Source organism: Eschrichtius robustus, chromosome 14, assembly GCF_028021215.1.
Source record: "Eschrichtius robustus isolate mEscRob2 chromosome 14, mEscRob2.pri, whole genome shotgun sequence".
Classification (NCBI taxonomy): Eukaryota; Metazoa; Chordata; class Mammalia; order Artiodactyla; family Eschrichtiidae; genus Eschrichtius; species Eschrichtius robustus.
In genome coordinates, this window is record NC_090837.1 from 43,209,222 (window position 1) to 43,235,792 (window position 26,571).

The window sequence follows — 26,571 nt, forward strand, 5'->3', positions numbered from 1 at the left end:
CACGTCACAGCTTGTGGGATCTTAGTTGCCTGACCAGGGTTCAAACCAGTGTCCCCTGCAGGGGAAGCATGGAGTCCTAATCACTGGACCTCCAGGGAAGTCCACAAGTAAGCTATTATTTTTAATGATGGTTTTAAAGATTTTACAAATGATGTTATTTCTAAAGGATTTAATGATTATTTTAAGAGATACTTACAAAATACCTGTCTACACATATGTCGCTCATACAACCTTTCTCATTCCCTCTGTTTAGTGGTTCTGAACTTGCTGTGAGGTCCCAGCTTACATTATACTGCATAGTATGCAGTACTATCCAAATACCCAGAAACTTAAACTTTACAAGTATTATCTTTTCTGCTAAGAAAAGAGAATATACTCTAACTGATACACGTAGTGTATATTGATGAACTTCTGATATTATTAACTGCCAAGAACAGTAAGCAGTAAATTCATTTTTTTCCTGCTTTTAGTTTATTTTTCATTACTTTATTACTTTTATTACTTTATTCTCAAATCCGTTGAAGTACAACTTCTAGCTCAACGAAGACACTTGGTTAATGAAAACTTGCCCGACTTTCACAATTATGTTATTTAAATCCCACAAGATTGGGGCTTCCCTGGTGGCGCGGTGGTTGAGAGTCTGCCTGCCAATGCAGGGGACACGAGTTCGAGCCCTGGTCTGGGAAGATCCCACATGCCACGGAGCAAATGGGCCCGTGAGCCACAACCACTGAGCCTGCGCGTCTGGAGCCTGTGCTCCGCAACAGGAGAGCCGGCGATAGTGAGAGGCCCGCGCACCGCGATGAAGAGTGGCCCCCGCTCGCCGCAACTAGAGAAAGCCCTCGCACAGAAACGAAGACCCAACACAGCCAAAAATAAATAAATAAAAAAAAAATAAAATTTAAAAAATAAATAAATAAAAAATAAATCCCACAAGATTGCTTTTCACATGTCTTCAGAAACTCCTCACTCTGATGAGGGGCTTAGTTAGCCACGACCTAAAGAATTCCCATGTGAATTAAGTGCCCTCAAACATAGATAACATGCCTCCTTCTGCAGCTTGTATGTATGACAAATAAGCGAAAGATGAGAGTCTGGTATGAGAGTGATGCTAAAATAGTAATTACTTGTTTGTAAGTCAGTCCAGTATTGTATGGGAAAGTGTTATGTTGAAACAAATAAATATTCTAAATCTTTACACTTAAAGACATGCTGGCCTTCTAATGGAAATCCCAAACTAAAAGGTAATCAAAGGAAGTTAGTAATAATGTGGAAGATGATCTCAGTATTAATATTCACTCAACCATTTATATAGAATAAGACTCAAAATAAATTTCATCAATGGAATTATTTTATCTGCTTATAATGTACTTGATATATCCTGTTGCATGTAGTTGGACTACGGAAATTAAAACGTTAGATTAAGCAGTGATTACCACGTCTCTCTCTAAAGCTATATTCTGTTGCACTAATAAATTTAGTTGGATGATAAAAAAGGAGACAGGAGGTAAGAAATTAGCATCGTGGAAATGTAAAAAAAATAACCATCGTGGAGAGGGACTATGGCTGTTCTAGATAAAAGTCTATATACTTGGAGCCAATTGCTGCCATTTGTTACTGTTAATTTAAAAATCTGTAAAAAAGCATCAAAATCAATTCAATTCAGTCTTAATGAGACAGCTCTAGCAAGATCCTATTCACTGTACCTGTTCTAATTAGCATGACTATATCCTCACTGTCAACTCTGACAATACGCTTAACTAAATTACTGTTAATCCCGTAACATGGGATCATATTTGAGGTAGCAGCTCTAAAACAGAATTTGTACACTACTACTTTGATAATAAATAGCAAATGACCTCAGGGCTGGAAAAGAGCTGGTATGTGATTGTTTTCCCCAAAAAGGGAAACTGAGGCTCAGCGACACTTGGAGACTTGCTCCAGGCCCACAGCTAAGAAGCATCCGGTGAGCAGGGCTTCAACACGGCTCTTTTCTCTCTGCCATCTCCCCAGAGAGAAGTGGCGCCCTTGGTAACCTTGTAAAACTACATGGAAGTCACAGGCTATCCCGTCTAAATTATTGATGACCAATAGCATTTGTTGAGCCGCCACAACAGAAGACCTCAGGTACCCCCGCGGAAGTTATTAAGTGTAATTCTTTGCTTTTTAATTGCCACTTAAGCTGAAATTACCACCTCTTCAAGGTGGATATGAAGATGATTCGGAGATCTAGTTGGAGGTGGGTGTCAACACACACGCTAATTGACCTTAATTCACACGTATTTCAAAAGTGATATGAAGGGTAAGGGATGAGGAAAATATGACAAATTAGAACTAAAAAAACAAAATGAAAATGACTGCTAAAAAGATGGTGTCAGCCAGTTCCATATTTTAGCTCTAAAATGTTTAATACGTCCCACACAAGAAACTGCAAGGTGAGTAACTTCAATATGCATACTTATCAATGTTTACTCCAGCCTGGCTGGCACGGGAAATGCTGAGATGGGTAAGAACAGTCCTCGTTTTGAACTGGCACAATGTTACAATCTCAGTGTTGGGTTGGCATTGCCCCTGTTTTAATTTCCTAAAGGCTGGAAGTTTGGAGAGCTGAGTTCAAGTGCTCCTGCTGCCTGAAGTCAATAAACCTTCTCCTGCCATACAATGAGGAGGCTGAACTTCAGGGGAGCGCCCACATTTGTTCACGTGGAACCTTTACTTTTCAGAAGAGAGCTTACACTTGAGTTGCAGTTGAAAAGCAGAAAAAAGGCAGTGCTGCTGGGGGAGGGGGGAGAGGGAGGGGGGGACAGGACCACCTTCTGTCCACCAGGCCCACCCCTCCCTGGGCCCTGAAGGGTGAAAAGCTTGGGCCTGGATTATCATAGAGGGGCTCCAGCTGTGACAGCCCCTGAGCCCACTAATAACCATAGCGACAAGAGGCACTTGGGGGCCCTCACTGTGTGCCAAGCACTATACCCAACATGCGACACGTACGATCTCACTTAATCTTTATAATGACCTTGTGACATTTCACTAAAAATGCCATTACAGCCATATTCCAATATTCTGACGTTCGACCTCCCTCAACTAAACACATTTTCCAGGTAGCAGTAATCAAAGACAAAAAAAAAAAAGCACCAAGAAACTGCCTCTTTTATAAATGCAGAAAGGAATACTTACATCACAAGGCTGATCTAAGGATTTAATGAGGGCATAAGGTCTCTAATAAAGAACCACAGGCATAGTAAGGAAATAACGTTTTTTTAAAAAGATCTATCAAAATTGTGCTCCATCTAGCTACAGAATTCTAAGGGCTGGATTTATAGTTACTAAAAACTTCTACACTAGATTCCTGTGGATTAATGGTTCACTTCAAAAGCAGACACAAGCAAAAAGGCCAGCACAGAAGAATATATATACTGTAAAATTTCATTTATGTGAAAGACTAGAAAAGATACAACTATAACTAATCCACTGTGGCAGGAAGCAGGCCAGGGATCAATTGCCTAGGGGCTGGGCTATGGCAGGGGGCTGACTGGGGAGGGACCAGAGGAAACTTTCTAGGATGTTGGAAATGATCTATGTCTTGACTGGGGTGGTGGTTACACAGGTGTATACACTTGTCAAAACTCACTGAACTTACACTTAAACTGGATGCATTTTGTTGTATGTAATCCCACCTTAATAAAGGTGATTGAGGGACTTCCCTGGTGGTCCAGTGGTTAAGACTTCGCCTTCCAAAGCAGGGGGTGCAGGTTCCATCCCTGGTTGGGGAGCTAAGATCCCACATGCCTCATGGCCAAAAAACCAAAACAAAAAACAGAAGAAATATTGTAACAAATTCAATAAAGACAAAAAAAAAAAAAAAATGAAGGTAATTGAAAAAAAGTAGTTCCAAGAAAAAAAAAAAAGCAAGTACAAATTCACAACCAAATATTTAACCAGATCTCTTTCCTCTTGCACGTTCTCAGTGGGACTGACCTACTATGTTGGTGTTGTGGGTTGAATTGTGTCCCCCAAATATTCATATGTTGAAGCCCTAACTTCAGAATGGTGCCTCAGAAGGTGACCTTATTTGGAAATAGGGTCATTGAAGGTGTAATGAGTTTAGATGAGGTCAAACTGCAGTAGGGTGGGCCCTAATCCAGTATGACTGGTATCCTTAGAAAAAGGGGAAACTTGGACACAGGCAAGCACACAGGGAGAACCCCATGTGAACACGAACGCAGAGATCGGGGTGACGTGACTATAAAGCCAAGGAACACCAAAGATTGCCAGCAAACCACCAGAAGCCAGAAGGCAGGATGCAACAGATTCTCCCATAGCCCTCAGAAGGAACCAGACCTGCCGATACCCACCTTATCTCGGACTTCTGGCCTCCAGAACTGTGAGATAATATATTTCTGCTGTTTAAGTCATTTAGTTTATGGTACTTTGCTATGGCAGCCCTAGGAAACTCAGCTGTAATTTTCTCAAGTTTAATCAAATCTTGATGGCATCTATCCCCCAGACAAGAGTCTACCAGACTCTGCTGAACAGCAATCTGCGTGGATCTCAGGAATAATAAAGGTTAGTGTTTCCTGAGCACTTACTATGTGCCACGTGCTTTACGTGAGTCAACTCATTGAATCTCTGCAATGACCCTAAAGTAAGAATTAATATAACACCCTTTTCAGACAGAGAAACTGAGGTTTAGACAAGTTAAGTAATTTGGCCAAGTCACAAAGCCAGTAAGTGGCTGAGAACCAAAGGAGATTTCAAGCATCTCCCACAGCTTGTCCACTGCTCCTTGAATCAGAAAATACTAGTGGTGGCTGATAGCCATGTGGGTATCTTTTGCAGTTTCTAAATTATTAAAGTTAAAATTATTTTAAATAGTACAAATAAATTTACAGAGATGCATTTTTTTAAAGTTGCAAAAAACCTACATTTTCCCTGGTGACGTAGACTTGTGTTTCCCAAAATGCTATGAAAAGTAGTAGTGCTAGTTATCCCAGGTGGGGGAAGATGACGAGTTAATTCAAATAAATCTGGAAAACACTGAATTAAATAGTTTTCCTTGCATAGGGTTTCAAGATGATGGCAATGTTCCCCCAAACGCACCTGACCTGGAAACCTTACTTTTTAGGAACCTATTGTAGAACCAGTGTTTCCCTTCATTTCCTCTGGGGAAAGTCCACTGTGTACAATGTCTTACTTTCTGTTCGAACTTGCTATGGGATTTGGCTACTACAAGACTCGATTTTTGCATCTATCAAAGGAGGATAATAATGTTTTACGGTCACGACGGGTTGTTGTCGGGGTCAAATTATATAATATACGTGAAAGGACATTAAAATCTGAAAAATCATAAACTTAAGGCAAGCCTTGAGTGGTTTTGTGAAAAATCTTACTTACCTGTATTTAACCCAGTTTTTCAGTTTGGAAAAATCGTGGTGGGGAGATCTGCCTTTACCTACTGCTGATTCTTCTTTGCTAATTTAAGAAAAGCTGCTAGCAGACGGGCAAAGGCCATTTGTGGAAGAAGGATAAAGGTTTAGGTGATGGAACTGTGGCTGGCGCCATTCAGAACCACTCCCGGGCTCCGGGGTCTGCCCGCTCTCACTGGAACCCAGCTGTAGCAGGGTGGTTCCAAGCAGGGAACAGACTGGAAGCTGCAATCCTGGAACACCTCGGCCGAACAGGATTTGAGGGCTTCAGGAGCTGCACTGGACACTACGCTGGGGGGCAGGGAGGTATTAACTCACGAGCTTCCCAGCTGTTACCTTGGTGGCTTCTAATGCAAATGCCCTGAGATCACCAGCTGGAGCACCTCGCTGCTGCCCTGTTCAGGAGGATCCCCTAGGGGCTACCAGGAGGTGAGGCGCTCACCCTAACATCTGTATGAGGATGCTGGTCCTCACCTGCACAAACTGCCTGCTTTCCAGCAAGGGGCCTGAGGACAGCTCCCAGGCCCACCTCTCCACTTTCTTGTGGACCACATTTGCCTGCTGTAGGGGCCAAGATGAAGGCACTCACAAGCACCTCAAATGTTTTCAGGTTTTGGTGAGAGAGAGAAGAAAAGACTCCAAAAGATTCCCCAAGAGTATATACACAACCAGAATATTCAAGGTTCTGTTTTATTTCCAAAACAATCTGTCTCTACAGATAGAATGAGCTCCATTGTACTGTACATATGATTTTAATTTTTTCCCTTAGCAATGATTTGTATTACTTATGTGAACCCCCAAATTCACTCATGCTCAGGAATCAATATTCCAATAATAATATCCCATTATTCCATCTCCTTTCTATGTCGTCTGATTTTTACCCAAACCTTTGAGTAGCTGCCATACACCCAAACGTTTAAGAAAGCACTACCTTTCAAAACACATGTGGGATGCATGCAATATATTTGAATATGCGTATTAAATGGCTGAATCATAAGAATTTGTAAGAAAATGTAACAGTGGCCGTCTCTAGGGAGGAAAGTGGGGAACCGGAAGTCAGGAGTAGGAGGCAAGGCCGTTTTTCATGGCATATTTAAAAAATCTAATATGCGCATGTGTTAAATTATAAAACATTCTTTAAATTAAGAAAAGAATCTAAAGACACAAAGCCACATATGCCCTTCCAGACTTATTTGTTAGAGCCACGACTTTTACTCTTCCCCAAACAAAATGCCTTGATCTCACTGTTTATATGTACTGCCTGGATAAACTCTGCCCAGAAAGGCCCTCTGGAAAGAATGCTGAATATCAAAAGAGTTCATTTCCCTAAAAAAAAAATCTCTCTCCTATAAAACCCAGCCAATACCAGGCACTCTTCTCCAGAGCCTTCCTTTGATGAGGCTGGCAAGGAGCAGAATTACCCAAACAACTTTTAAATCTTGGCTTATTTCACACCGTGCCTCTCTTTCTACCCATAAGGACTTTCCACAAGGCCTCCGGGGTTAAGAGGAGGATTCGGCTAGCAAAACCTTTGCAGCTGGGGGCTTCAGTGTGCCAGGCCTTGCGCCAAGCGGGGTACAGACACCCCTGCATGAGGCAGCCCTGCTAGTAAGCAGCCAGGACAGATCACGTGCAATTTAGAGGTCAATAACCTGCTTCAGGCCGCAGACACTGCACCAACGCGCGTGCGCTGGTCCGCTTTGCGATCTGCTTCGTCCCGTGCTAAATTCTGGGACATGATTACCTTGTGTAAGCCGGTGTCCCTATCTCCCCACTGCCTCCAGTAAGGTCGAATCTACTGTCTACCTCATTCTCTTCTTGGCAACCCAGAATTAAACTAAACTAACCTGCATTTCCCAAAGATTTCCCAAAACTTTTGCACACGCTGTTCCCTCTGCCTGAAAACACTCTTCCCAGGGTGGGTCTCTTCGTGCCCCATCTAAGTGGCCCCGCGTGCCCATAACCACCTGTCATGTCCCCAGGGTTTCATGTTCTGTAGAACATATCCGACTATATGCTACTATATTGCTACTGTATCCCATTTTCTCGCTGTTTCCTATTTCCCCTTTCCGTCTGTCTCACCCCCGAGACTATATAAGCTTAGGAGAGGCTTCGTCCTCGGCAGTCTGACGGACAGTTGTCCTTTCCAGGGCCCACGCAGCACCTGCGGGTAGGTGTTTAAAAGTAGTTGAGAAATATGCAAATGATTTAGGTATCTCTAAGCTCCACCCCACCCCCCCCCAACCCAGGGCGAGGCCCTCCGTTTACACAATCCTGGACGTTGGAGACCAGTCTTTGAGAGCATTTTCCTCTGCGTGGGAAGAAAAAAAAAAATCCAAGAATGCACAAAATTGTGAGTTAGCCAAATGTGAGGAGAGACCAGCAAGGAAGCAGCCCTTCCTTGACACTTCTGGGCACCGGGGAGCGACTGGACAAGGGGCACCGTGCCTCACGTGCACGATGAACCTCCGGGGGGGCCTCGATTCATGGGATTCAGGAAATCCGGGGTGGGGGGTACCTTCCAGCTCTATGAGGCTGTGGTCGACACCGGTGTTCCCAAACAGGGCACCGTGCATCTTCTTGCTTCTAAATAGTTCTGGATGTTTTAGTGAGTATTAGAATATACAGCTAGCACATCAAACCTGTGATTTCGTGGCTACTGTCACTTGGGATGAGTGGAAATAGTCAGGAAAAATGCCAGGTAAACATGAACACTGGCGAAACGAGAAACATCAAAAGTCACGACGTCCTTGCATTGCGACGTCGGAGAAGCGATCCCCACTTTACAGCCCCACCCCGTCTCCTCCAAGGCATCCAGAGGGATGTTGGAAACCGAGATGACCTGGGTAAAGCCTTGGTAATGGAAGCACAATGCGAGGATCAAGAAGCTTAACGCCCAGGGGGCTCTTCTCTGAAGCACTGGTATTTTCAGTCCAATTCTCCCTGCACATTTTGGGATTTTTTCCCAACAGTTTTCAAACCGCGTAATTTACAATGACCAGTTTCCCTAGGCTTTAAAGCAACATATTTTCTGCACAAAGTAGCAATGAGTAAAAAGCAGAGCCCTGAACGCTAATACTTTAACCCCTTAATCCCCAAACTACCTTTCTCCATCTCTTAAGGCCCCTGCTGCCAGCATTGTTGCCAGTACCTTTAAGAAGCGCTACTTCTCTGCTTCTCCTCCGGCCCTTTAGGAACAGAAATCTACTCTGCAAGACTCAGGAGAGGCCCAGAACACTTCCTCAGCTGGCTGCCCTGTGGTGGTTTGGGAGGGTCAAGGGCGAATCTCTCTGCCCTCCTGGCCACCCCGCAAAGAAACGGAAAAAAAACTTTCCTTGAAATGTTAACTACAGAGAGCTTAAAAAGTAGGGCAGGGAATACTTGCAGAGAGGAGAATAAAGCCGGAATTAGATGTCATTGCTTTAAAATCATAATTCCAGGTCAGGGACTGAATTTTTCTTTTAGGTACAAAAGTACTCAAAACCCAAACAAAGCTGTTATTAAGGTTCTATCAAGATCTTCAGAAGGAGAGACTGAAAATCTAATTGCTATGCTTACATGGAAGAAGATGGCTGCAAACAAGCCAACAAACACACATAGAAATAAATAGAGAGGAGGGTGGTATGAACAGGCAGAGCAGAGGATTCTTAGGGCAGTGAAACTACTCAGTATGATACTACATGGTGGATGCACGTCATTGGACATTTGTCAAAACCCATAAAGTGTACAACACCAGGAATAAGCCCTAATGTACACTATGGAGTTTGGGTGCTCAGGAGGTGTCAGTGGAGGGTTACCAATTATAACAACGTACCATCAATAGTGGGGCAGGCTGTACTGTGTGGGATATGGTATCCGTGGGCACTCTCTGAATTTTCTGCTCTGTTTCCTTGGGCATCTAAAACTGCTCTAAAAAATAAAGTTTATCAATTAAAAAAAAACAAATTTAAAAAATTACACTTGTTGCAAGTCACAGTAATTTTTCCTCCAGAAAAAAGCCAGCGAATAGAAGCCTGAAATCTAGAAACTCTCTCTGCACATGCACAATACTCGACATCAGTTCAAGTGATGCCAAAAAAGCGCCCATCTTCATGCTATGAAACTTGAGACCCAGCACGTTCATTCTCGTGCAACTTGTTCATTCCCTCCCTGGCTGAGAAACATTTTCGCACAGTGTTCCTATTTTATCTAGCTTTCCTTTCGATAAAATGGGCCCCTACCTTGAATGTGATCCTCCACTTTGTCACTGACTCAATTAAAACACAAAGGATGTTCTCCGACTGAATGAGGAACACCCTTGAAGTGGGAGCCAGGATCTTTTAGGACCAGGATCCCAGACTCCCTGGGGAGCACGGTGGGCCAGATGGAGGAGGAGGGGCTCTGAGGGCTGGCAGGGGAGCTGAGGTCGCAGTGTCATCTGCGTCTAACCTGGGTCAGTGTTTTCCTTCTGTGATTTTAGAAAAGTACATAAAATATTAACAAGACCACCCCAAACCTGCCACCTCATCTGTCCTTGGGGACCCCACCCCCACCCCCCTCCTTCCTGCTCTCGACTCCTCCCCATCAGCATGTAAACGTGCTCATGTGTCTCTCATGTTAAAAATATATAAAATCCCCCACAAACTCGTGTCCAGCCCCAGCTCCCTCCAGCTCCCGCTCTCCTGACCCCTCTCCTGGACAGTCAAACCTGAAAGCAGCCCAGCTGTTCCCCTTTCCTCGCCTCTCTTCCCTCCCTCGGGTCCCTCCATATGGCCTCTGCCCACTGCCCACCCCCCCACAGAACTGCTCTGCAGAGAAGCCAGAGAACGTACACCATGGTCTCATCTTCCCGAAATCTCAGCCGCATTAACAAAGCCCACTACTCCCTCTGGTCCCAATACACTACAACCTACCAGTGCCCTCCGCCCCCCTGGCTTTATACCAGCAACCCCCTTCTCTACCCTTCTACCCAATATTCAAGTTTCTTAGGGCTCTTTTTTATTCTCCAGCTAGGATTTCTTTCTAAAGCAAAATAATCCACCCCAAGTGGCTTCAATTATCATCCACAAACTGGTGAACTTCCAAATATTATCCTCCAGATGACTTTTGCCAGACCTGTTTATCTACCTGCTTAGCCGACATTCCCCTCGGGTGTCCCAGAGCCTCTCAAATCCAACATCTCCCAAGCAGAACTCACCATCTACCCCCCAGGGCTCCCCCCCACAGCGGTCCCATTTCAATATGTAGCAACACCATTCACCTGTCCATCACCTGAACTCCTGTCCCCCCGGACACCGACGTCCATGTCCTGTGGAGTACACCACCCATATATTTCTGGGAACCATCTACTACTTCTCCCCCCTCCCGCTACTGTTATCTTAGTCCCTGGACACCGTCACTTCTCCCTTGCTCTAGTTCCTCTGCAATCCAAGGTCCACATCTCTCAACCAAAGAGAACTTGTTAACAAAACAAAACAAGGCAAATAAGTTGAACCTTGTCCTGCTTACACCCCTTCCACAACTGCTTACAGCCCTTCCACAACTGCCCCGACCACAGATGAGGTTTGAAACCTTTAACACGGTCTAGATGCCACAGCGCTGGAGCCGAACCCTTCAGCTTTCTCTTTCACCCCTTCCCCATCACTCTATGCACAAAGCCCACAGACTTCCTTTCTGTTCTGGAATATTCTGGAATGAACCATGCTCTTTCCCATCACGGGTGTTTGCTCACACACCTCCCTGTGTCTCCCTGTGTCACCTCCCCGTGTCACGTCGCTCAGATCAAATGCCTTCTTCCCTTCTCTGTTCTCTCTACACCCCTTTGAAGTGAAAACTAAGAGTAAAGCCCAAGGGAGAATAAGAACCAAGAGAAATAGGTAAGTTGAAAAAAAGCACCAAGAAGGAAAAACAGACAGTTTGGTTTATATCCCTTTATTAACTGTACTTTGCCCTCTCAGACAGTATTCTTTAAGTTTAAAAGAAAACGTAACCCAAGGAGGTTGTGCCTAAGCCAGAACAGATATAAGTTCTCGAACGGAATTAAATAACTGTGAGGGCACTGATTTTATTTTCTGTACCTGTGATCAATCAAAAGGCATCTGGAGTCCACGATCAAATCTCATAAAAGATAAATGGGACGTCCCTGGTGGCACAGTGGTTAAGAATCTGCCTGCCAATCCAGGGGACTCAGGTTCGATCCCTGGTCCAGGAAGATCCCACACGCCGCAAAGCAGCTAAGCCCATGTGCCTCAACTACTGAGCCTGCGCTCTAGAGCCCTCGAGCCACAACTATTGAGCCCACGCACCACAACTACTGAAGCCCGCATGCCCTAGGGCCCGCATGCCGCAATTACTGAGCCCACACGCCACAACTACTGAAATCCCTGTGATCTAGGGCCCATGTGCCGCAACTACTGAGCCCACGTGCCACAACTACTGAGCCCATATGCTGCAACGACTGAAGCCCCTGTGCGCTCTAGGGCCCACGTGCCACAACTATTGAGCCGACACACCACAACTACTGAGCCCACGTGCCGCAACTACTGAAGCCCCTGCACTCTAGGGCCCATGTGCCGCAACTACTGAGCACACGCGCTGCAACTACTGAAGCCTGTGCACTCTAGAGCCCGTGCTCTGAAACAAGAGAAGCCACTGCAATGAGAAGCCCGCACACGGCAATGAAGACCCAACTCAGCCAAAAATAAATAAAATTAAAAAAAAAAAGAAAAATGGTATTTGTGTCAATAGTCATTGATATTTCCTAATACAGTACATGATACATCCTAATATTGATAGAATTAACATAGGAGAGCAAGAAGAGGCAGAATAACCACAAAAGCCCAACGTAGACAACTGGACAGACAGACAAGCAAAAGGAACTCTATTCCCTAAATCCAAATTATAACACTGACCCCCTAAAGTTGGAATCCCCTCCCTAAGAATTTCGCAGTTGTGCACTGTCAACTCTATAATTTGAGCAAATACTACATATTGGATGATTCTACCAAATCAAACGGATTCCTTTGTAAAAGGGTTTCTCTTAGTTGTTATGGGGTTGGAGGTTGACCCAGGGAAAGGCAGAGGAGAAATGAGGGCTCTGGGGAAAAAAAAAAGAAAGAAAAGAAAACCTGAGTAGGCCTGAGGTGGAGAGGTGAACACTAGTCCAGACCTAAAGCACAGAAGGGGCTGAAGTCCAGGTGTGGTGACCTCGGGGCAAGTCCATCTTCGTCTCGCCCCACCGTCATCCCCAGAGGGCACAACTCACCAACCAGACCTGCACCTCTACTAGGACAGCACGGCTACCACCACCGCATTTAACCTAGCTGCTGATTTATTTGGGTGCATGTGATCCCTGTCGTGTGCTAAGAAATCGACAGAAGAGAACAAACTGCTTCTGCAACATATGCAGGACAGAACTCGATTTAATCTTCAGGGCACTGTCTTGATCGTCTGACCTTCAGAGCAGAGCACAGTGCCAGGCACACAGTAGGTGTGCCACACATATTTAAGGAAACTTTTTTTCCTTATGTGCCATTGGAGGAGTTTTTTATTTCTAACCATCACAGCTGAAGAATTAGTTTTCATTTTTTCAAATGAGAGTAAAATATTTAGACTCGTTCTGCTCAAGGCTAGGAGGGCAAAGATTATAAATTCACCTTTATTGTTATTACAAAATATTTTTATTCATTTCTACAAATACTTTTGAGCACCTAAAATGTGCCAACCACTGTGCCAGGCACTGAGAATAGAGCAGTGAGAAAAGGAAGCAACGTCCCAGGAATGGTCCTTATGCAAAGGGTCCAATGAATAAAAATCATGAAAATATTAACTCTCACTTTTAAAAATAGTCAACCATTAGTTTTTGAGAGGCTACTCTGCATACAGCAAATAAAAGAGAAAACAACCCTAAACCAGTAAGAAAATTTCAACCGCAGGTTGAGATACATTAAATCAGATACACTACTTTATACATCACATTAAGTTGAATACTGTAGAAAAAGACATACACCCTTGAAACATAAATCCCAACCAGGAATGGCAACAGACGCTAGAAAGTATACCAAGGTATGGTTAACTAAACAGCCTGACCCAATAACGGAATTCACATCGAGGACAAATGAGGGCTCCAAAAGAGAATTCACTCAGTGTCTTTCAACTGCGATCTAATTTACAAACATTTGATTTGTAAAATTTTGATTTGCAGACATTTTTGCCAGGATGGAATCATAGGTTCTTAGGGCAGAAGGGATTCTCAAGATCACCTGACCAGGTATTCCGGTAATGCCTGTCTCATCAAGAAGGACTTCTCATAAATTGGTTTAGGTAAGTTAGACTAACACCCAGTGAGGTGAGGGCAGTAACCAGCAGCCGTGCCAGGTGATCTGACTCTCAAATGCTAATCCCACGATCCTTCAGCATCACAAATATGGACTAACAAGTGCCCACCCATGTTGATATTTTCTTTTGATTCCATCAATAATACCTTGGCTGCTTTCTAGTATAGGAGTGGGGAGAAAAGCACAGATTTTCTGACAGATATCCTCAGTGAGGCAGTGTGGGGAAGTGTGTCCCTGAGAGAAAGACCCCAGTCCTCTGAAGGCATGGGAGGACCTTGCCCGGGATGGGAATCAACTGAATAAAGTCTGAAACTATCACATCGTAAGGGCTGCACATAACCTAGCAAGTGAGAAGAGGGGGCTTTGTTGACCAGGAAGGAGATTCTGAGCCTATGAATAAGGAGCGCTTCCTGACTCTGGATCGGATTCTGCTACCCATCTCTCTGGACTTCCGTCTCCTCTCCCTGCCTAACGAGCTGAGGTGCTCAGATGTGCTGTCCGCCCTGAGCTCTTAAGAAACGATACTAAGACCTGTTCTATACAGGTTACCGTCCTTCCCCTAACATCGGGTTGGCCAAAACGTGCGTTCGGGAAAAACCTGAACGCACGTTTTGGCCGACCCAATATTTTAATTAGGGAAACTATAAGTCTGATTTAAAAGTGCCCACCTGTACCTGGAAGAGTGGACAAGACCAGTCACGGGTCCGTCTGCGCTGGGCTCATGCAGAGCCTCCTCTGGGATTAGGAGGTCCCCTGCGCTCAGTGTGTGTGGCCCACTCCTCTGCGGGTGGGACCCAACTGATGGAGAGGGAGTAGCCCCCCAGTCACTTCAGTCTATTTCAATGATACTCTTGTTGGTTTTAATGTCTGTCTCTCCCACTTGAATGTCAAGTCTATGAGAAATGAGACCTTCTGTCTTGTTCTTTACTGGGTCGTCTGTGACTGGCACATAGTAGGTACTCAATATTTGTTGATGGGAATCCCCTGGCAGTTCAGTGGTTAGGACTCCATGCTTTCGCTGCTGAGGGCCCAGGTTCAATCCCTGGTCGGGGAACTAAGATCCCACAAGCTGCGTGGCGCAGTCAAAAAAAAAAATTTAATATTTGTTGAATAAATGGTCAAGTGAGAGCCCTGGGCTACGCCCTGAGTTTGCCATTTACTAACTGAACTTCCTGGGGCAGGCTACTTAATCTTTCTAGGGTACAAGATTGTTATGCGATTGGATCGAATCATGTATGCTGAGTATGTACGGTAACAAGTTCCACACATATGTGTTAGCTACTGGATGGATCACGGGGACGAATTCTTCAGGAATGAGATGTGTATCTTTGGTAAAGGCAATGCACTGAAGGCTAATCATCTAATTATAATCCGTACTTCATGATGCAAATAATATTTACTGACTTCATTTCTAAACATGTTGGTATAAACTAAATTAAGACTAAAATGTGAAATATTTGATGATTTATGTCAGTTGAGCAAGTACTTTATTGCCACGTCGGAAAAGAGAGTTAAAAGCATGACATAGTCTCTCAAATTAGCACTTTGACACAAAGAGTGCCACTGTTCTATTTAATACATTGCCAGAAAGTTTCATATTCTTTATTGTATCTGGATGAGATCTTTTCTGGTTGTAAAGTGGCCATGAGAATGTTTTTAAAACTATTATTAAAAAAACCCAAAAAACAAAACCTGCAATTTATCATCTGGTCACATGTATTGTTTTTAATGATAAAAGTTTAAAAGATCTCAGTTCCATATTCTATACGATTAAGATATTTTGTTTATTCAAATCAATTTAGAATATACTTTACCGGAATCACAACACTCTAATGAAAATTATAAATAAAGAGATCAATTTCTATAAATTTATTGCTTATAATTAAAAGAAATCAAATTGTGTATTTTTTAATGAGACGGATAATTTTATTGAACACTGAAGACATACTGTCAATACTTGTAAGTCATTTCAACTTTTTTCTAAGATCTACTTAAAAGGTAGTCCAAAGTGAATCCATTAAACATTTTATATATATTTAAATTATCCTCTTCATGGTATAAAGGAGAGAATAAAAGCTTGCAGATTTAATTTTATTTTTATACTTCAGTGAGTTATACACTGGCTCAAACAGGGATACCTAGAATTTAATACGCATTTTTCTCTTTTATTATTTGCCTTTTCGTTATCGTTATTTTGTTCTTACCATAGATGTGGGTCCTCCAGCTGGTTTCTTTGCATATTTCCATTCTTTCACCTGTGTTTATAAATATTTTGTGGGTTTTTTTTTTTCGATCCACTGTCTTAGCTTTAAAAGAGAATATTGAGGATCAGCTGGAAATTGTATACAATCCCTCTACTTTTCCTCTAGCCTGTCAGCAATCTCTAACCAATTGAAATTTTTTTAAAGCTGTCAGTTATTGAGCACTTACTATGGGCTTTTACCACTCACAACTGGAGTGCAGTCAGCCCTCCATATCCATGGGTTCCACATCCACAGTTTCAACAAACCGCAGATTGAAAATATTGGAAAAATCATTCCAGAAACTTCCAAAAGGCAAAACTTGAATTTGCCATATGCACCAGCAATTATTTACATAACATTTACTTTGTATTTATAATAGTATTTGTGTTTATAACAATACATTGTATTTACAACTACTTACATGGCATTTACGTGGTATTATGATAAGTAACCCAGAGATGATTTAATGTATAAGGGAGGGTGTGTGCAGGTTATATGCAAATACTACACCATTTTACATACGGGACTTGAGCATCTGCAGGGGTCCTGGAACCAATTCTCCGAGGATACCGAGGAACAACTGGATTCCCATTCTTCCCATCTTAACAGATGGGAAGGAACAACTGGATTCCCATTCTTCCCATCTAACAGATGGGAAACTTAAGTAACTTGCCCAAGGGTAATTCAGAGTTATTATTCTCTTAGCTTTAACTTGGTCTACCCTTTGGTAAGTCTAATTAGAACTGATGGAGAATGCTGGGTTTGCTCCAAATGCCCAGTAAGCTTGGAGGTACCTTGGCTACTTCCCTCCCCTTTACTTTTCTGCTCCTGTGCCTTTTCCCTGTCTCCTTTTTGCTCCCGTGTCACCAAAGTATCCTTGAAACCTTGTGTTATCTGCTGTCACCAGCGAAAAGGGCTACATGTCGGTGGTGGTCACTTCCCAGCGATGTTCCTGCAGGGAGAAGTCGGCTGGCCCCAGGTCGGCAGAGCCCGGGCAGCTCGCCCATGCAGTCTGGGCGGGAGCTGGCGGCCAAGGGCCGCTGCGAGGAAGAGCCTCCGAGGGCAGCCTGTCTTCCTGTGCCAAGAGGTACAGACTTGCCCCATGAAGCGGCTTAGTATCATTAACATCTTCCATTTGGCGGGCACTTCACTGTCATTTTTATTGGTTCTTTTTACTAGCCATACCTGCATCAGAGCTGTGTTCACTTTTTGTTTTAATTAAGTGCTCTGGCTGAAGTGGGAAAGACTGAAGGCCTTGGGGAGCTTGTCTTCAACTGCCAACCAGTCAGGGATCAGACAGAACTGTGCAGCTCCCCGTGGGGGTCAGCCCTCAACCACTGCAGAAAGGGTTCCAGGAGCTTGGCTTCACTGTAAGGAAAGATCCCCCAGTCAGTCTGGCTAGAGCTGTCAGCCACTGACGTCTGGAGCCTGTGCTGGGCCATTCTATTTCACCCTAATCCAGAATGTTCTCTTGGATTGTCCTGAAACACCAAAAGCATGAAAATCACATTAAGCCTCTTTTAGTTTTTAAAAGACACATCCATCCACATGCTTGTGCTTCAGGGTCCTTTTTTTTCTCTTTCTTTTTTTAATGCCTAACTGCACTGCTTTTATAACTTCAGCTAGGGAATCCCCTGGCGGTCCAGTGGTTAGGGCTCTGTGCCCTCACTGCCGAGGGTGCGGGTTCAATCCCTGGTCGGGGAACTAGGATCCCACAAGTCAAACAGTGCAGCCAAAAAAACCAACAAAACAAAACTTCAGCTATAAATGACAGCCCCCAAAGTAGCACTGTATAAGAGGCCTGGACCTGGACTTGGAACTTCACTCCTCAGTGGTGAGGTGACTTGAGAAACTGCCTAACCTCTCTGAGGGTCAGTTTTTCTCATCTGTAGGATGGGTATAATCACAGTTCCTCCCCTCCCCCTTCAGCTTGCTTATACTGTGTGTACAGAGTATCACAGGAGTTATCACACATCGGGGTTTATCTTTCAGGTTACTTGTCTGCCCCCTCCACGAGACTGAGTCCTCCAAGGACAAGGAATTTACCTGTGCCCGCACCATCTATCTAACCCAGTATCTGATACTACAAAGGGCCCTGCAAAGCTTCCTTAGAATGAAGTCACATACAAGAAAGCCGTTTGCAAATCGTTAAGCACTATTCTCATGTACCTTAGTAATTGATTACTCGTTGTATGGTCCCAGACTGGAGATGTGAAAGAAATACTGCTGGGTACCAAAGGAGCCAGGCTTTAGTAATTCAAAGAGCTGGAACTGAAATGTAAACTAGGACACAGTACCAGTTCTGAATTTCTTTGGGTTATTACGTAAATACTCAGTCTTAAAACACGTGGATTAACACAGTGTGAACATTTAGAGGGGCTGATATGGAGAGAGATGTGGCAGCCTACTTCGTTCTGGGACATCTAAAAGAGTAGTATACTAAGGCCTTCCCAAGAGAGATCAATGTCACAGCAACGAAAAGGCTTACATTTTGACAAGGCAAGATTTTATTTCTTCTGAGTTTTTACATTTTCTCCTCACACACTTCTAAGGCTTAAATGTTTAGTCTTTCAATTTGGTCGGGCCACCTTCGGTCCCATTTCTTAGAAAGTAATACACACTGTTTACTACCCAGGCTTTACTCGTGAACAGTCATTAGATGGTACAAGACCCTCGTCCTCTCCATTGGGTCTTCTGACTTGCCCCAGGTATTCCCACTGTCGTTTCTCCAGCATCTTCTCTTAACTATTTCTAAGTTATTCTTTACCTCCAAATTCCTGCCTTTGCACACAGTAAGTGCTCAACAAATGAATCCTATTTTCAGAGCTTTTCTGTATAGCAGTCTCCTTCATCTTGACTTTTCTCAGATCATCACTCACATCCCAAGAGGTGGTTCTAAAATACATCACTTGAGATAGTAGTTAAATGCTATGAATGGGATCTAGGATTCCATGATCCTCTTCATAAGTTTAAAAACATAAACTTGAGAAACATACCTTGAACTTTACCACCCCACCCGTAAAATAATCCTGAAAATAGTGAAATCACCAGCACTATGAATATCCTACTATTAATTATAAAAATTCAACGTGTGAATGAACACCACGTTGAGAAGAAAAGAGAATGAAGCTAGCATAATCCGTTTTCTAATATTCTTGTTATACTTTTATTTAGGTCTGTGTGTTTCTGCAGCAACATGCTTTCCACTGTAAAGTAAATATTCTGCCAGTCTTTTTTTTTTCTGGAGTAAAAAACAATGAGATATTTGTTCAAGATGGAAAGAAAATATCTAAAAATCTATTTATATATAATTTTGTCAGAAAAAAAAGTCACAAAATAGAAACCAACATTCCAGATGAGCTGGCTTAATGAAATTAATAGAATTATTAATTAAAGCTATTAATAATTAATTAATTAAATTAATATAATTCTCAAACCCACAAACTCATACTACTGGGAATATGGTGGCTGAATACTGATTATTTGAAAAGCAAACTAGATTAGAGGTGACAGATCCCTGCATCATCACAGCAATCGTTTCTATTTTATAAGAGTGCTCGCTTTGTCAAACTAAGAACAGGTCAGAAGAGGTCATTAACTGGTCAGCAATGCTGCATCAGAACACCAACCCATTACCCTGATTCTGCAGCCTATTCAAAGCATATATTAGTACACATCAACTTCAAGTAAAACTTCTATTGATTTTATATAGTCTCCAAGACAGAAGTCAAGAATTAGAAAATTATAATCCAATTATGCATCAGGGAAATGCAAACAACATAACAGAAGATCTAGCCAAATACAGGCCCTACTTCTAGAATACTGGAATTAAAATTTACGAAAGTCATTACAAAGAATAATGCTAGTTAAGTGCCAGTGAACTATTTTTACTCTTTTTATATGAAATGTACAAATTTCGGAGGGGGGGTGATGGTGGCAGCAGTGCCTCTTACAACCTTATGTAAAACACGTGAACAGTCTCACCAATATTGCCATCATCTGTTTAGTACTTCCAGTATATTTTCTCAACGTCTGTTTACTTAAAGTTGTATGGAATGACATAATAAGCAATAAAATCTGAATTACACCCCCCAAAAAAAATTTATGAAAGTCATTGCCATAACGACCTTCATAATGTTTTAAGAACCCCAGTATTATGACTGCTCCCCTAATCCCAAACCATTCCAAATAAAATTTACTCTTGTGAAGAGCTGTCAATCACCTTCTAAGCCAACTTTTGTGAATCCCCTGGAGTTTGGGCAGCAATTATGCCCCTCAGAGAGTGCTCCCTACCCCCTCTAGCAATGGGAAGGGTCTGCAGAACAAACTTAGAAGAGGCTGTGGGGCTAAATCTCAAAGAAAAGCAGAGGGGAGAGAAACCAGCTTTGGTATAAAGCATCCGCCTGGATGGGCTGTCTGAGGTGACAGTGAGAGGGAGGGGGCCTGGGTGAGCCACAGTGCCAGGGGCCTCCTGAGATTGCCCATCTCCTAGGAGACCAGAGGGGGTGCTACTGGCCCAAGGCAACAGACACCCCAGAAGGAGACGCGGCAGAAAGGCCCCTGCGCAGCACCTGGACGACCTATTCACCAGAGAAACACTGAAGACTGAGACTGGGACTTTATCAGCAAGATCAGCCGTTTTTCATACGTCACACATTCTGTGCTAAGATAATAAAATGATAGAAAATGTTCATCGAGCACTCCTGTTTTAAACACTTTTTAAACAGTAATTCATTTAACGCTGACGACCCTAGGAGGTGAGTATGACCACTGCCGCCATCTGACCCAGGAGGAAACTGAAGACCAGGTTGGTTCTGGGCAGAGCTGAGCTTTGGCCCTGGAGTCTACTCTTAACATGTTCTATGTGATGGGGCTTCTCAAAAGAGGCTGATACTGTCCCCAGACTCGTCAGAGGCTGGGACCACACACAGCAAAATGGAAGCATGTTAAGTACTGGAAATATTCTTCTGTGTTCCCAATTTTTTTTTTTTTTTTTTTTTTTTGCTGTATTTTAACAAGTTCGCTCTTCTTAAGTTGCTCCAGGAAAGCACCTCAGGCAGTGATATGAATCTAATGTCATATCATCTTCTCTTTAATGGATTCTTTTATTTGAACAGTTAAGAATTTTGGAATCAACAGACCGTGGAATTAAAAGCAGACTCTGAAATCTGACAGTTCTGGACTCAAATCCCAGCATAGTCACTAACCAGTTGCTGGACCTTCCGTAAATTAAGTCAACATCTATTCACAGACTCTTCCTTTGTAAAATGGAAATAATAACCATAACTCCTGGAAGGACTGTGTGAGGATTAAAGGAGACCACGTAGCCCACTGTTCCCGAGCGATGCAGAGGCTGCCGGTCGGGAGACCACTTTAAAGCCCTCTGTTCGTCTTGGCTATTATTCATGATGACATTCCACTTCCTAACTACAGAGTCAGTTAGAGGCTGGGACAGTTGACGTGAGACTCTTCGAGGAGGGAATCGCGTTTGTCTCTGGACTGCGGCCCAGTGAAATGGCAGCCTCGGGGCTGCGCTCTCCCTCCCTTCACTCCTGCGTGGATCTGGTCCAAATGTCCATTCCCTGACCCAGAACAGCGAAGAAGCCAGGATGGTGAAACGGTTCACCTGTGTTAAGTTCCTTAAAAACCACATGGCAGGGCCTTCCCTGGCGGTCCAGTGGTTAAGACCACGCTTCCAATGCAGGGGCCGCAGGTTCGATCCCTGGTTGGGGAATTAAGATCCTGCCTGCCGCGCCGCAGCCAAAAAGCTCAAAAACCAAAAACTACATGGCAAAAGCCACAGCAAGTTTAGGTATCAAAACTAATCCACAAGCTTAAGAAACGTGGTGGAAAGAGCCCTTATGGGACCCGGTGCTAAAAGTTAACAGTTCCCTTTGTCTTGTGTTAAGAGAGGAAGGATGGGGACTGAGCAGTGAGACTGTGGACTGAACCGGGTGAGTTACCCTGGACTGGGGGGCATGTAGTTAAAACTAGAAATTGATAATTACAAGCTTCCAAACTAGTCTTGACATTCGGTAACCCAATTATCACAAAGGAAGCAACACTTATCTCTGTCATTCTCCGGCATTCCTTTCCGAATTCCTCTTTCTTCCCAGAAGCCTACAGCCTAATGATCTCTTAAATCTGTCAGCCCTTTGTAGGTAGCACATTTTTGCCTCCTTCCTTACAGACCGGATCAAACCGCCCATCTGCCAGGGTTCACTGCCAGGTGATCAGGGGAAAGCAGTAATTCAGGGTGTGAAGGAGTCTAGACACTCCCAGGAAAGGCTTGCATTACAAAGATGAGTTTCAAATGTCTATACTCAGGTGGAGATGGGGCTGGTGATGGGGGAAGAATTGAGTGGCCCTGGATGGTGCCTGGGGCTTCCCTCCAAGGCCTCCCCAGGTTCCTGCAGTTTCCCAGGTTTCCAGAAATGGACTCGACATAGGAGACCCTTACGGGCCCCCATCCCCGCTCCTTTACGCCTGTGGGACTTCCCTGTACTCCCCCTGCCCCCTCCCCACCGCTCCCCCGCCCCCTCCCGCCCCCACCCGGCCCCATATTAAAAACAACCAAACTAACTACCTGGAGGGCCCACAAGAGCTGAACTGTTTCCAGTTGCTAAACACAAATCACAAATCTCAGAAAGTAGTGGGTTTCCAGAAAAAAGGAAGTTCCCACTGGGGTTTGCAAAGCTGCCCAAGAGCAAACTGCTGTGACGAAAACTACAATTAAAGCTCAGACACTCTGGCCTTGCAATACTGGAAGATGGTTCCCACTTCCATTTGTTTTGCAAATTCTGTGACCCAAGACACGGACAAATTTAGGATATGGTATGAATAAAAAAAAAAATCAGTCACTAAGGAAAGTTTGCTGTCAGATATAAATGGATCTTTTTTTTAAGGAAAAAAAGGCTCCGTCAGATTGTTATAGCATAAGCTGAAAGGAAGAAAGTCTAACAGTAAAGAAAAAAAGTGTTGAACAGAATTACTGAAAACCTAAAACACGTCTAATTAGGTTGGGCCTCCGGTAGTCTGACAGGATGCGCTGGGGTCCAGTGTCTAGTTCACAGCCATGGGCGCTAGGTAATATCCCCTCACATGCAGGTTCAATCTCAGCCCATAGCTGATATTAGCGAGGTATCTTGAATGGCTTAAATGCCCATTTATTTCTAGACCATATAGAAGCTCAGTCTCTGTTATGAAGACGACACCATTCAGAGACCATCCTCTCTTGAAAGAGAAGAGAAGGCAAAGAGAAACTTTCACAGATCTGGAAACCCAAAGGGCCTAAAACTTTACAAGTTCATCTGTTTCCCTTGTGATGTTCATGCATCAAGCAGAGAATCACTTCAGCTTGGAAGCCCGTCCTCTGCAAACCCTGACCGAGGGCAAAAACTGAATCCTGCTCCTCTCGGCAGTACTTAGCAGGTAGCAAGAGGTTCAGGTAACAATGGTTGAGCTGAGGGACTTCCCTGGCAGTCCAGTGGTTAAGACTCCTTGCTCCCACTGCAGGGGGCACGGTTGGATCCCTGGTCAGGGAACTAAGATCCTGCATGCCCTGCAGTGCGGCCAAGAAAAACAACAACAAAATACAATGGTTGAGTTGAATTCAGCTTCTTTAGAATATCACTACTGTTAAATAAAAATGTTTACCAGCACAAGGTTTCAAATTCTAAAGCTCCATTTTCTTTCATTTTCATTTATCAAAGTCAATCAATCTCCCTTTTTGGACCAATTAATTCCCACTACCTATCCCCTATCTAAATTCTCCAAAGAAGTCTTTCAAATGGCATCCTGACTAATTGGTACAATGCAGTGAATGATCAATCAAGAGAAGTAAACTAGGTTCTCGATTACTAGTTTATGTCTGGTCCTAAGATTTTCAACATACGTAACCACAAAGCAACTCCTATATCGATTCTGCTTTTGAAATGGCAGTGGAGATACCAAAAGATAACTTGAAAGTGAACTTTTTATTAAATCACTGAAGTGGAGCTTTGGCCTAAATCAAGGTGAAAACCTAAGTGGTCTCACATACAACTCACAGTCCTATTTGAAGAAGGGGATCTTCTTGCTTGAAATCCATCTACAATGACGAGAGGATGGCCTTTTAGGTGACATTTGTTAGGGGAACCAGATTTTAAATCAGGGTTTACGTTCTAGATGAATGGCATCCACTTTTTCCTTTGGCGGCAAATACTTCTTTTTCTATTTCCTGGATCAGATATGATAGTGAGCTGACATATATGTAGGTTCACATCAATTTAAAATAATACACCTGAGTACTCACTGCAATATGAATATGCAAGAGTAAAACTACAGATTTCTTTCCCAAGTGACTGTTGCACTGAGTGCGTCACCTTTTAACCTTCTTTATTTTAATCTCGTTTTAATATTTAATGAGGCCAAAATCTTGCCAATGAGACCACTTGCCAAGTGGAAAATGATTAGTTTATAAAGATTCCTGGTACCAAAGCCAAAATAGTGGGCTACGTGGTCTCCTTTAATCCTCACCAAATCCTGGTACCAAAGCCAAAATAGTAGGTGCTCAGTAATTGTTTCCTGAATGAATAAAAAAAGTTCCACACTTATGTTAATGCCATTTAGTTTCTTCACCAATTTGAACTTTCTGTAAAGGAGAGCAAACAGTCCTGCATCAGAAAAAATAATGCAGCCACAAAATATTATTAAAAATCAGGAAAATACCCATTTTCAACAAGGTGGTTAATCCTAATTGCTCCAGATAACCTATAATTGCCATAGCTGTTAAACACACTCTCCTGTCACGTTTACAGAAGTTTGATTCCATCTTTAAGAAAAAAAAAAAAAAGTGTATCCCTCCCGCCTAGCCTCCAAATTCAAAATAAGATTTTGGTGATAATTTCAATAATACATAAAATGTATGTTTTTTCTAGTAAGTAGACAGAATGAATATTCCTTCTCCCTTCCCACATGACAGCACCTGAATGAAGACCGGTTTCCCAAGTGCTATCAGTATCTGGCTTCTTCAAAGGCAAGGTCATGAACCACTGGGTGTGCCTCACAGGGAAGCTGCTCTAATTTCCAGCCTGGAGACTCTAAGGACAGACTCTGGCCCCTAGTGAAGTCGATGAAACAGAAACACTGGACGTGCACCATCAACCCCAGAAATCTCTCCACGAATAGATTTCCTACTTACAGAATTCCTTAAAAGTATTTCCGGAAGTAATCTGGGTTAGGGTCAAGTAGCTCCAACTGAAGGCACCTTTTGTCACAAGCTTACGAACGCTGCCAAGTTTATTTTAGGGAGCTAATTTTCACATTTTTGTTTGGTACCGAGAAAGGTACAGTCCATAAAAACTTTAGGAACAAAACTATGATATTTAGGATCTAAACTCCTACTAGGATTCTTTTTTCTGTAAATGATAAAGACTGAAGTTACAGATCTCTATCATCCCATCTAGGCTGAAGTACTGTTGACTGAGGCAGGAAAAATGCTGCATTTTCATGCAAAGAGAACAGCTATGAAGAGGTAGGATATGGGACTCGCTAAGCCTTTACATATGAACCACGTTATCTCCACCTGGGAGCTAGATGTTGTACTAGTAACTGGATCATCTTAAATCACAACAGCCTTGGGTGGGGAGGGGAGGGAACTAAAACCATCCCTTACTTTGAATACAGACCTCCGAGAGAATTCATGAGTGAACCAGTTAAGGTCACCATCACAACCACCAAGCCCTCCACCCACTCCAAAACCAACTAACACCAGGCACTTCACGTGAGTAAAAAAAATCACAAATTCCATACTCTTCATTAATCCTTGAGTGCATTCATTTTTCAACCAGTCCCATAAGTGATACACTTACGAACACCCTCAAGAAGTAAAAACAGTAAATGCATTTATAGTAATAGGCTCTTCCTTTTTTTGAGAAATTTGCAATGTTAGAAAAGAATCAAACATCAGGGTGGGACTGTGGCATCAAGTGGTCCTTAGTGGAATCCTGTGCCACTCCACTTGACGAGGGTCTAGCCTGTATTAAGGTTAGACAGCCTATGTTTATAATTAAGTGCTAATGACCAAAGTTCGAGGTACACAGGGCATTTCCTGGGGATTAATGACCAGCCAAAGGAGTTGCCGACCTAAAGCAAAGCCTCCCGGCCAGTAACCCCAGCCAGTCATTAATCCCCAGGAAATGCCCTGAACCTCAACAGTGATTTTAGTAAATACAGGAGGAAAAAGTTTAATATCAGCTTTGTACTTAAACTAAACACCTGTTTCATACTTAGAATGCTCAGACTTCATAAAGTGAGTTCTACAGGAGTTACTAAAGAGTTCCCTTAAACTTCTTAATGCTGATAAAAAAATTGTTCACTCCAACATTAGTGAAAGCAAAGAGAGCAACTTTTTGTAGCGTTTTAACTGCAAGAGACTTAGCTAAGATACTGTTTGAGAGGCATAATGATAACATAACCAACATATGGACCCTCAAATCTACATTTAACCTGGGAGTTACCTGACAATCACTCAAGAATAAAAGAATCAGTGTTCAGGTTTACAGAAATGATTGATCTCACTCAGTTAAAATGAAAGATTGTGACAGA

General features: G+C 43.1%; 1 protein-coding gene across 6 annotated transcripts in view; it reads right to left on the reverse strand.

Moving 5' to 3' along the window:
- KCTD1 (potassium channel tetramerization domain containing 1) overlaps positions 1–26,571 on the reverse strand; it is a 180,346-nt gene that overhangs the window by 58,954 nt on the left and 94,821 nt on the right. The window contains exon 1 of one of the 6 annotated variants that reach the window (XM_068563361.1): positions 10,666–10,686. The exons of 4 other annotated variants lie outside the window; for them this stretch is intronic. The gene's annotated coding sequence lies outside the window, so the exon portion shown is untranslated. Of the gene's footprint in view, positions 1–8,577; positions 8,598–10,665; positions 10,687–26,571 lie in introns of those variants that run through there. One more of the 6 variants, XM_068563365.1, reaches the window with a different exon arrangement.